This window comes from Panthera uncia (genome assembly GCF_023721935.1).
Source record: "Panthera uncia isolate 11264 chromosome A3 unlocalized genomic scaffold, Puncia_PCG_1.0 HiC_scaffold_12, whole genome shotgun sequence".
NCBI classification, from domain to species: Eukaryota; Metazoa; Chordata; class Mammalia; order Carnivora; family Felidae; genus Panthera; species Panthera uncia.
Window position 1 is genome coordinate 27362383 of NW_026057579.1, and position 10944 is coordinate 27373326.

Sequence of the window (10944 nt, forward strand, 5' to 3'; positions counted from 1 at the left end):
AAGATTCCTGCCCTGTATAATCCTTTCCCTTTGAATATGGGCAGGATGTGTGAGTATGAAGGTTTATCACTCCCATGAGTAGCGTACTTTACATGGCAAAGTTCAAGGGATTTTGAAGATGTAATTAAGGTCCCCAATCAATTAGCTTCGAGTTAACCAAAGGGGAGATTGTCCCAACCTTATCAGATGAGTTGTTAAATGAAGTCAGAGAAATCTAAAGAGAGATTATTCCACTGACCTTCAAGCAGCAGGTCAAATAGAGGAGACAGTGCACTGGTTTACTATGAAGGGTTTACATGAAGGATGGAGTCATCCTGACCAATGATGCTAACAAATAAGACAATAGACACTGGGATGTGGTGGCCATCATCAGTATGAGTGAACTGCGTCAGGTGAGCAAGCCTTGGTCACATAAGTTGGTGAATAATCAAAAGCCCTAAGACAAAGAAGTAGGTGATAGGCAGGGCTAGCTCAGGGACACAGACAGCCTTCATTAACAATTCCTCTTGAGGCTGATCTGGCCAATGAAGAAGCTGAACCAGTGATAAATCTATCATCAGAAAGAATCTTCGGGACATAGAGAGGCTGTATGCTCTGAATGGACCAGATTTCCACTTCTAACTAAAACTCTCAGAAGGGTTTGGGGCATATAGAGATTCACTGAGATAATTCATAACTCAAAAATTCACTCCTTTTTTCCACCTCATCCCTAAATATAGATCCTGCATAGACCCCTGGATTCTGAGACATACAGAATTTAGATCAGTGGAGAGAAGAGAGGCAATTTTGGTTGAAGAGGATAGGAGGAGGTGCATAATGAAGGTTTTAGCCTTTCATTAAAGAAACCCTTTCCCTTTTTTCTTTCTTTCTTTCTTTCTTTCTTTCTTTCTTTCTCAAAAGAACAATTGGTGATCCCAGGAGAGAGCTAAGCATTGGGACAACCCTTCATCTATCTGGAGGCCATGGAGATAGTGAATCCCTGCTGCCAGAATTCCAGACCAGTGGTCTTGATGTACCATAACAGATTATGTTAACTCAGTAAAGTTCCTCAGATTAACCAAATTCTAACAAGAAGATAATGATACAGGAAGACTATTTGATGAGAAAAAATAATCAACCAAAATAATATCCCTCTACATCTCAATTGCCCTAAAAATAGCTAACAGTCATTCCTAACCACATGCTACTCACATTTCTAAACACTTCATCTGTTCTGATTTGAAGTACTCATATTATTCTCATAGTTTAAATGAGAAAATTGCACAAAGGTTAAATAAACTGCCTCGGTCTATTTTGTTATTAAGTGCTGGAGCTGAGATTTGAACCCAGGCTACTCAGCCACTTTCCTCCACAGTCTGCCTTCCTGTCTGCTATACTCTTCTGCTCATCAGTACTGATACCATTTTTCTGTTCTGGATTCTTTTTATCCATTGATCATTTTCTTTGGTAACCATCAGTAAAAATATAAAGCTTTTAAAGACAGGGTCCTGTGTTGATTTCGTTTGGGTCTTTACCTATTGCCAAGCATGTAGTTGGTGTCTTGATTGATGAATTATTAAAGTTAAACCTTTACAGTCTTGTTTAAAATTCTCTGCACATCATTACTAAAAGCACATATGAGAGCATTTTCACCCATTTCCTTTTCTATTCAAAAGGAAATTGCCCAGGCATTACGTTAAGAGCTATCAGCACCAGCTCTCATCCTGGTCCCCTGCAAAGAGGTCAGAGTAGCACCTAGCACCAGCCCACTGCAGCACCATTCTGACCCAAGCTGACACCAGTGAGAGATCCTTGAAGAGTGAGGTACTTCTGGCTTCTGTTGTTGGCAGCATTTCACCTCTTAGTCCATTTCATCCCTCTATTCACTGGGATATTGCATTGCTGAGACCTAAGATTAGTTGCTTGTGGAAGAACGAGTAGGCGTTTGCAGCAGGCTCTGTTAAAATCATTACCCATTCTCCTCCCGGCACTGCCTGGACCAAATGCCTGGATTCGTGACTGTGTTCAAAAAGCAGTGCTCAAATCCACAATCCCACCGTTTAAAATAGATCTTTCTAGATGAAGAGGAAAAAGTGGAAAACATTTTCATTGCAGTTATTTTGGGAAGGTGACCTGAGAACATTAAAGGGCACCCAATAACTATTTGTTGAATGAATGTGTGAATTGAAACAGGTTTGCAGAATTTTTCATTAAGAAGACCTCATTCCCAAAGGTTTGGCCTTCTGCCAAAGACAGTTCCCTCGTACTTAATACACTGCCACCTTCCTCTTGCGAAAGCCACTGATTCCAGCATATATTTCTTCATCCAGACTTTCCATTCATTCACAAATCACTTATTAAAGGCCTTCTGCTGATTAAGATCTATGAGAAATTGGACCACAGAGTTGACAAAGATAAGGTCCTTGAGTGCAAGATTATTTGTTAGCTTCTCTTCCTGGACTTGATGTCTCTGTGTGAAACTGATGAATCGTGTTCAATTGAAAATTCCTGAAGTAACATGTCCCTTCCCAAAAGTCCCTCCCCCTAATGGCAGAAGTGATCACAAAAAGGACTTTTCTCATTTCATGAGCCTGGTACCTTGACCGCAGTTAATTGCAGTGAAGATGAGTGGCATCTACAGATTGGAGAACTCGTCAGGTTGCATCACTTGGGAAACCTAAAGACAGTGTTAGCAAAAACAAAAGTAAACAAATTATATAAATTTTTCACTCTATCCCCCCCCCAAAATGGGAGTAGGCATCCTTTATTAGTCAGGAAAAGTTATGCTTTTCTGCAGTAACAAATAACTCCAATATCTCAGTAGCTTAAACTAACAGTATTTTATTTCTTATATACATTTCTTCTCCAGTGCGAGTGGGAGCTCCGCTGTATGTAGTTACTCAGAGACCCAGGCTGATAGATGGATCCACCACTTTATAGTTACACGCATCTAGAACATGCAGACTCCTCAGTTACAGCCAGAGGCAAGGGAGACTGGAGAATTATGGTGAGGTTTACATGGCTTCAACAGGGAAATGACACATGTCACTTCTGCTCAAATTTTGTTTTCCAAGAGTTTCCAGATAAATCCATTTAATTACACAGAGGTGGGAAATGTAAGGTAGCTATTTGGCAAGCATGAGTCTCTCTGCCACATACAGTTAATAATATATTTTTATGTGTATATGACTTAGATGTCTATCCTTATTTATGATATGTGTTATCAGAAAACCATTCAAAGTTTAAAAAGATAAATAGTAAACTAAAAAACATAAATAGATGCTCTAATATATTTTCTCTCTGCACTCTGTCTAAACTTGCAGATCATTGGAGACCGTGATGCCAGAGTTACAAATATATCGTGACATTCTGGTTGCCTTTGGGGCATGGCTATATCACTGCTGAAAGAATAACTTTTTTTCCCCTCTCTCTTCATGTCCTTACAAAGAATCCACATTTGTGAAGATACTCTGAGTTTACCTTTGTTCTAAGCAAACTGAAAGAGCTTAGCTCTCTGGGACCTTTTAGAACATGCCAGTCTCGAAATGCTATCAGGCTGCTTTCTGACTCAAGAGAAATAGCAATATTTGGACCCCTTGTTCTTTCTTAGATATTCCTCCAAATCCATATGAATCCTCACTGTGTGTCTATCTTGCTGCCTTTCCAGAGCAGTGCCTGATTCATGACATTTCTTCAATGATAATCCAATTATGATCATTCAACCTCAAGGCAAGGTTGATTCACAGCACAGTAATTCATTCTACCTAGTGGCCCCTCACACATGGAATCATAAATCCTTCAGAGAAGAAAAGGACCTCAAATTTAATTCCACACAGCATTTTTATTATTCAAATTAGAAATTTAGCAAGTTGAAGCCCAGGTATGTTGAATGACTGGCCTAAGATCAAAGAGTTACTTAGCTGCAAAACCCACCATAGAGTTATTTCAACTCTTAGAACTTGTCAGGGGCAGCAGGGAATGGAGCACATAAAAAGGAAATACAAAACATAAAAATAAATCACAATTTCACTTAATCTTTGTTAAGGCCTTTCTCATGTCTTTTGTGAAATTGAAATCAAAGATAAAATGCTAATTAGATCTCAGTATAAAAATAGGGACAAGAGAATGTTTGATGAAAGATTGGAAAAGAAAACACTATTTGAAGCAACCCTCCCATCTGTTCCAAAGAAGTCCAACATAGCAATCTCATCATCTTCAGGCAGCATAACCTAGAATGAATTCAGGCAGTAAGCTTGGCATTTATAGAGCAGTCTGCTGGGAAAGAGCAATTTCATTTCCAAGGACTTCACCAAAGTGAGGACCTGACGTTACAAATGATTAATTTTTTCTGGAGGGTTCTTGAGAAATGTCTTAGCATTTAATAATCTGATAATATTTGTAATTCTCATTAAATTGTACCTGAATTTAATGGTCTTATCACCTTTCACTGAGTGACCAAACTAACCTTATGCCTTAAGGAGCTGGAAAAAGAACAGCAAATAAAACCCAAAACCAGCAGAAGACAGGAAATAATAAAGATTAGAGCAGAAATTAATGCTATAAAAACCAAAAAAAAAACAAAAACAAAAACAAAAACCCAAAACAAAACAAAACAAAACAGTAGAACAGATCAATGAAACCAGAAGCTGGTTCTTTGAAAGAATTAACAAAATTGATAAACCACTAGCCAGTTTGATCAAAAAGAAAAAGTAAAGGACCAAAGTAAAAAAAAATTAAGAATGAAAGAAGAGAGATCACAACCAACACAGCAGAAATAAAAACAATAATAAGAGAATATTATGAGCAATTATATGCCAATAAAATGGGCAATCTGGAAGAAATGGACAAATTCCTAGAAACATATACACTACCAAAACTGAAACGGGAAGAAAAAGAAACTCTGAACAGACCCATAACCAGTAAGGAAATCAAATTAGTAATCAAAAATCTGCCAAAAAACAAGAGTCCAGGGCCAGGTAGCTTTCTAGGGGCATTCTACCAAACATTTAAGGAAGAGTTAACACCTATTTTCTTGAAGCTGTTCCAAAAAATAGAAATGGAAGGAAAACTTCCAAACTCTTTCTATGAAGCCAGCATTACCTTGATTCCAAAACCAGAGAGCCCCCTACAAAGGAGAAGTATAGACCAATTTCCCTGATGAACATGGATGCAAAAATCCTCAACAAGATACTAACCAGCTCCAACAATACATTAAAAAAATTATTCACCATGACCAAGTGGGATTTATACCTGGGATGCAGGGCTGGTTCAATATCTGCAAAACAATTAACGTGATTCATCACATCAATAAAAGAAAGGACAAGAACCATATGATCCTCTCAATAGATGCAGAGAAAGCATTCGACAAAATACAGCATCCTTTCTTGATAAAAACCCTCAAGAAAGTAGGGATAGAAGGAGCATAACTTGAGAACATAAAAGCTGTATATGAACAACCCAGTGCTAATATCATCCTCAATGGGGAGAAACAGACAGCTTTCCCCCTAAGGTCAGGAACAAGACAGGGATGTCCACTCTCGCCACTGTTATTCAACATAGTATTGGAAGTCTTAGCCTCTGCAATCAGACAATGCAAAGAAATAAAAGGCATCCAAATCAGCCAGGAGGACATCAAACTTTCACTCTTCACAGATGACATGATAGTCTATATGGAAAACCCAAAAGATTCCACCAAAAAGCTGCTGGAATTGATTCATGAATTCAGCAAAGTTGCAGGATATAAAATCAATGCACAGAAATTGGTTACTTTCCTATACACCAACAATGAAGCAACTGAAAGAGAAAACAAGGAATTGATCCCATTTACAGTTGCACCAAAAACCACAAAATACCTAGGAATAAATCTAACCAAAGAGGTGAAAAATCTACACACTGAAAACTATAGAAAGCTTATGAAAGAAATTGAAGAAGACACAAAAAAATGGAAAACGGTTCCATGCTCCTGGATAGGAAGAACAAATATTGTTGAAATGTCAATATTACCCAAAGCAATCTACATATTCAGTGCAATCCCTATCAAAATAATAGCAGCATTCTTCACAGAGCTAGAACAAATAATCCTAAAATTGGTATGGAACCAGAAAAGACCCTGAATAGCCAAAGCGATCTTGAAAAAGAAAACCAAAGCAGGAGGCATCACAATCCCAGACTTCCAGCTATACTACAAAGCTGTAATCATCAAGACAGTATGGTACTGGCACAAGAACAGACACTCAGATCAATGGAACAGAATAGAGAACCCAGAAATGGACCCACAAATGTATGGCCAACTAATATTTGACAAAGCAGGAAAGAATATCCGATGGACTAACTTGAAATTATATAGTGAATGATGTCATTCATTCATTAATTCATTCAACTGGACACTTAATCTATGCAGACATTATACTAGGTGCTGAGGATAAAACAACGAACAAGGCAGATACATTTCTGTCCTTACTGAGCTTACAGTGTTAATGTTAACATTCCAGTATTAATCCCTTGAGAATCCAAGTTTTGGTTTTTCTGGATTTCTGGAGTCCATGTGAGACCTCTGTATTGTATCCCAGCTAAACCTCAAGGGCAAAACATGCATTTCATCCTAACTAGTCCGGTGTCTGGATATAGAACTTATATGAACTGGTTTTGAAGTGTTAACATCTTGTGAATCTCGACTCAGCTACTCACAAGTTCTATAATGTTAGACTAGTAACTCTCATCACTTACACACTTCTACATCAGCTATGGTTGCATAAGAAACCACCCCACAGCTCAATGGCCTAGCACCACTCATCAGGCTTAGCACCTGAGGCTCAGCTGATCAGGGAACCCCTGTCAGCTTGGGCATGTCCTTGTCATGAATATGGCAAAGATTAAAGAGCTCCTAAGATTGGGTTAGATGAGATGTGTGGTCACTACGTGTTCCCCACAGATGGCAGTATCATCATCACTTCAAATTTCCCTTTCGACATTTGGAAAGCTTTCTTGAACATAATCTTGGTCTTGCCCTGTCTCTTACCTTTGTACCACACTGCTGAAACTCCCGCTTCCTCAGATTAGACCAACTCCTGCCTCTTAAAAGGGTTTGGACTTTGTTTGTGATTACTGGGAATTCTCTGAACCACTTCTGGAAGAAACTTTTGCCCATAACTCTATAACTTCCTTCCTTGGGCAGCCTCCCAGCTAGAACAAGGCTACAATGACCAGTTCCCTGCTGCTAGTCAAGGTGACCAGTGAAATTTGTGAGTGATGTATGCCGAAGGCAGGTAATATCACTCCTGTTGAGAATACATGGTATGGGTTTTTATAATTTATCCTATAACTGTACATAAGGTCATTTTACCATCCCCCTCCAATAGATGAAAAAAGTATTGACGCATATTAACTTTACAAAGTTTTAATATTAAATCAGAATAGAATGATATTTGCTGGATTTTATGGCAATTTAAAAAAATAGTGTCCCTCTTGTCCCCACCCAAGTTCTGTATCAATTGAGAGATAGACAAGGCAGACAAATAGAGATCAAAATGCCAGCTTCAAAACTGTTGGCTGTGAGAAAATGGCTTACACATTTAGCAGTGATAGTTTGATACTACTGAGCCCTAAAATAGATAGAGTTACCTGTCTAGTAAAGTTGTCTCTCTGAAATAGCAGGTCTCCTTCTCAGGGGGAAAGTCCTGTAACCCATGGTGGAGCAGAGACCAGACACAGGCATATCCCAACAAGAATGAGGTGAGGTTTGCTTTGGTGGCTGTTCCTGTTTCCAGATTTGCCAGACAGTTGATTCCTCCTTCAGTGGGAGGGGCAGACGGAGTAATGCAGAGATGCAAGGAAGGTTTTACTAACTGAAGTCTCTTCAGGTATACCTGAAGCAGGTAAAGGAGATGCCCATTGTCCCCATTCCAATAGTAAGGGGAGATTATGACACGTTAGAATTCTCTCCTACTTCCCATTGACTCCTGAGAGTTTGATAGTTACTCTGAGACAGACACATCTGTGTATTATCACGCTAGTCATTCTACTCTTAAGGGGGACCTATCCTGTGGGCTTTCATTACCTGACAGGGAATTAGTTTTCCATTTTACAAGTACAACTCGATTAGCTTAAGCTTTCAAAAACAAGGACAATATTATTCTCCACTTCTAAGCTTCTGTGATTGTCAGAGACACAGATACCATAAAATAATACATGGCTATTGAAAAGATAACCATTTATGCTTTACATGGTGTACACTTAGGAAAGGGCCTCTTTCTGGTGCTTACATGAATATAGGTCAAAATTGACTGTCTTGAACATGAGCAGTGAGATTCTTCTCTCCCGTAGAACCTCTTGAATTCACAAGGATAATGAAATGTCCTCAAACATGAAATGTCCTACCTACATCTTTGTCTTTTCTAAGTAATCACATGATCCTCAGATAGTCATGACTTCCAGTGGGGAGAGTACTGGGCATATTAGAGACTGAGGCTTACAGAGGTAACATGACTTGCCTTGTCTCATTGTAGGTAAATTCCAGAGGTGGGATTCAAATCTACAGCAATCTGATCCCGAATGTGCTTAGCCAACAGCACATTTCAATAATTATTGTTACATCATCAAATCCTCCATTTGCTGATGTTCTAAAGCAATTAATAAATTGCAAATGAAGATTTGCTTTTGGGGAATGGAGACCCACAAAGCGTACAAGACATGCAGGCAGCTCTTGTTGGGTTGGTCCCCTCCAGATGGGAAGGACATTATGCATCCGAATCAGACAAACACCAGTGGAGTAACAGCCATCCCTCTCTGTGAGCCCAATGTGGGGGTTCAAAGCAGGGGCTGCGGTTTCTTCACAGGTGGGTGTTTTGTGTCATTGGTTTCTTGGTTGTATCAACTAGAACTGCTGGAGTGAGAAGTAAACATGGACATTAATCAGCCTCCTGGGGACAGCCTCTCATCACAGACCCAGACTATTCAAAGAGTGACCAGCCCCCACCTTGCTGGGCAGAAGGGCGTTTTGCAAATCACCCAGTGTCAGGCAGGTGTGAGCACTGTTGTCTGATCCTACAGTGATAGGGCCATGGGGAAAACACTAAGCAGGTTTTTCAGTGTCTTCTGGGCCCTTCCTAGACACAGCCATTGTGAGCTTTTCTTCATGATACATTTGGGTTGCATTTGTCATGCTAAGCAGTCTGCTCAAACATTCCCCAGGCAGGAATGGGTCCTCAGTAATATGTTGCTACACAGAGGTATAAGCCCTATAGTGTCAATAGTGTGATTTACACACACACACACACACACACACACACCCTTTCAAGATCCTACTAACTGATTTATGCTTATTCATAAAAATCCATGCTATGATGTTAATAGTCTCTCATAAGAGGCATGAGAGGCATGAGAGACCATTAACATTATAGCATTGATTTTCAGTCAATGAACTGAGAAAATCTACTGACCATATTCTGATATGACCTGTTATTTGTCACTTGTTGCCTATTAGTCTTACCCTTCTTTTCCTTACCTTTCCATTCCTTGAAGATCTCAGTGATGCCAAACTCTCTTGCCAAGTTACTGAGCTTATATTTTCCCAGGAGAGAACATTGGCAAGGGCCTCTGAAGAATCAAAAGAAACATCTCAGTGGATATTTGAAGGTAGGGTTGTAGATAGAGAAGAAAGGAACATGAATGATGGCATAGTGATTTAAAAAAAAAAAAAAAGCTATATATACATTTATCCCCAAGATCTTGTAACTTGTGTAGAATCTGGTCGAGACTGGTCACTGGGTTGTGGAAGGGAGGGAGCAAGGTGGGGAGGAAGAGAGGAATAAGAGATTGAAAATTAGGAATTTGGCCCTCTGTTACAAAGAGTGTGTTCTGAAGCATCAGAAAGAAAGATCTGGTTGGAACAAAGTGTCCTGTTTTTCTGCAATGAAAGATAAGATTATTTTGATTCTGGAAGGTGCAAAACAAGATTTTGTTAAGAAAGCAGTCGTGACAGTCAACTTAGCCTGAGGGGTTTGAACCATAAGTAGTGAATTATAAATTGAGATTATCTTTCTCATTTCATATCCTCTCTCTTTTTAGAAAACAACAACAACAACAACAAAACCAAACCTGAATACCTATTTGTTTGTTTATTTACCTGTTTTCCTGGAGCAGAGGCATGCCAGTAGGGTGTTACCATTGTCCAGGTATCTCACCTCTTGATGTGAATTGACCATTGCTTGACTGACTTCTTGCCAGAATCCATGCTTTCCTGAGTCCCTTCTGGAGGCTTGAGGAAACTCCTGGGTTAGAGAGAAGTTTGAAGAAGTTAATGCAAGCTCACATTTTTTACCTTAGAGACTGTGGGGTGAAGCTCAGGAACACAGGTTTCAGAGGGTGTAGACTCAGTCCCAAGACTCCTGGAATCTAACACTTGACTGACCTAGGTCAAGGTATGGCTCTCTGAGCTCTAGTTGCCTCGCTTGTCTTGTGGGGTAACTATCTACATTGTTTACCCCATAAGGTTGCTATGTGATCAGTTGCATGTGCTTAGACTTTGTAAGCCCCAAAGGAAACATGATTTAAAAAAAAAAAAAAGTAGCGTTTTTCAGAAATGGAGAGGGTGTGTGTATAGGATAGCCTGGTATAAAGAATTAAGATCCTTAAAGAAATCGGATGTTCTAAATGGGAGGCTGTCTGGTAAATAGATTTATATGAGAACATCTAGGTGTCAAGAAAAGGAAAGCTGCTAAAATAGTGTGGGTCATGATGATGTATGTGGGGAGTGTGTGTGTGTGTTCCTGCATGAGCAGGGATGTGATAGGTTTCTTCTATCCCCCGTAATTAGAGTTCCATTCCACATGGCATTGAAGTGGCAGAAAGTGCCTTCAACACCCAGTTTATCTGAGTTCATTTTATTTTGACTCATAAAGTGACTGTCATTGCTCAGAATCCCAGCTTCACCTCTAATCTGAGCTCCTTTATGGTTTCAGAGAGGGA

The 10944-nt window shown here is 39.5% G+C and overlaps 1 long non-coding RNA gene across 1 annotated transcript; it reads right to left on the reverse strand.

The window, feature by feature from the left end:
- Positions 1 to 1269: 1269 nt before the first annotated feature.
- LOC125937655 (uncharacterized) lies at positions 1270 to 7868 on the reverse strand. The gene is made up of 2 exons (XR_007462455.1): positions 7600 to 7868; positions 1270 to 2656 (listed from the first exon to the last, which is right to left on the reverse strand). It is a non-coding gene; the product is annotated as an uncharacterized LOC125937655 (long non-coding RNA).
- Positions 7869 to 10944: the final 3076 nt, after the last annotated feature.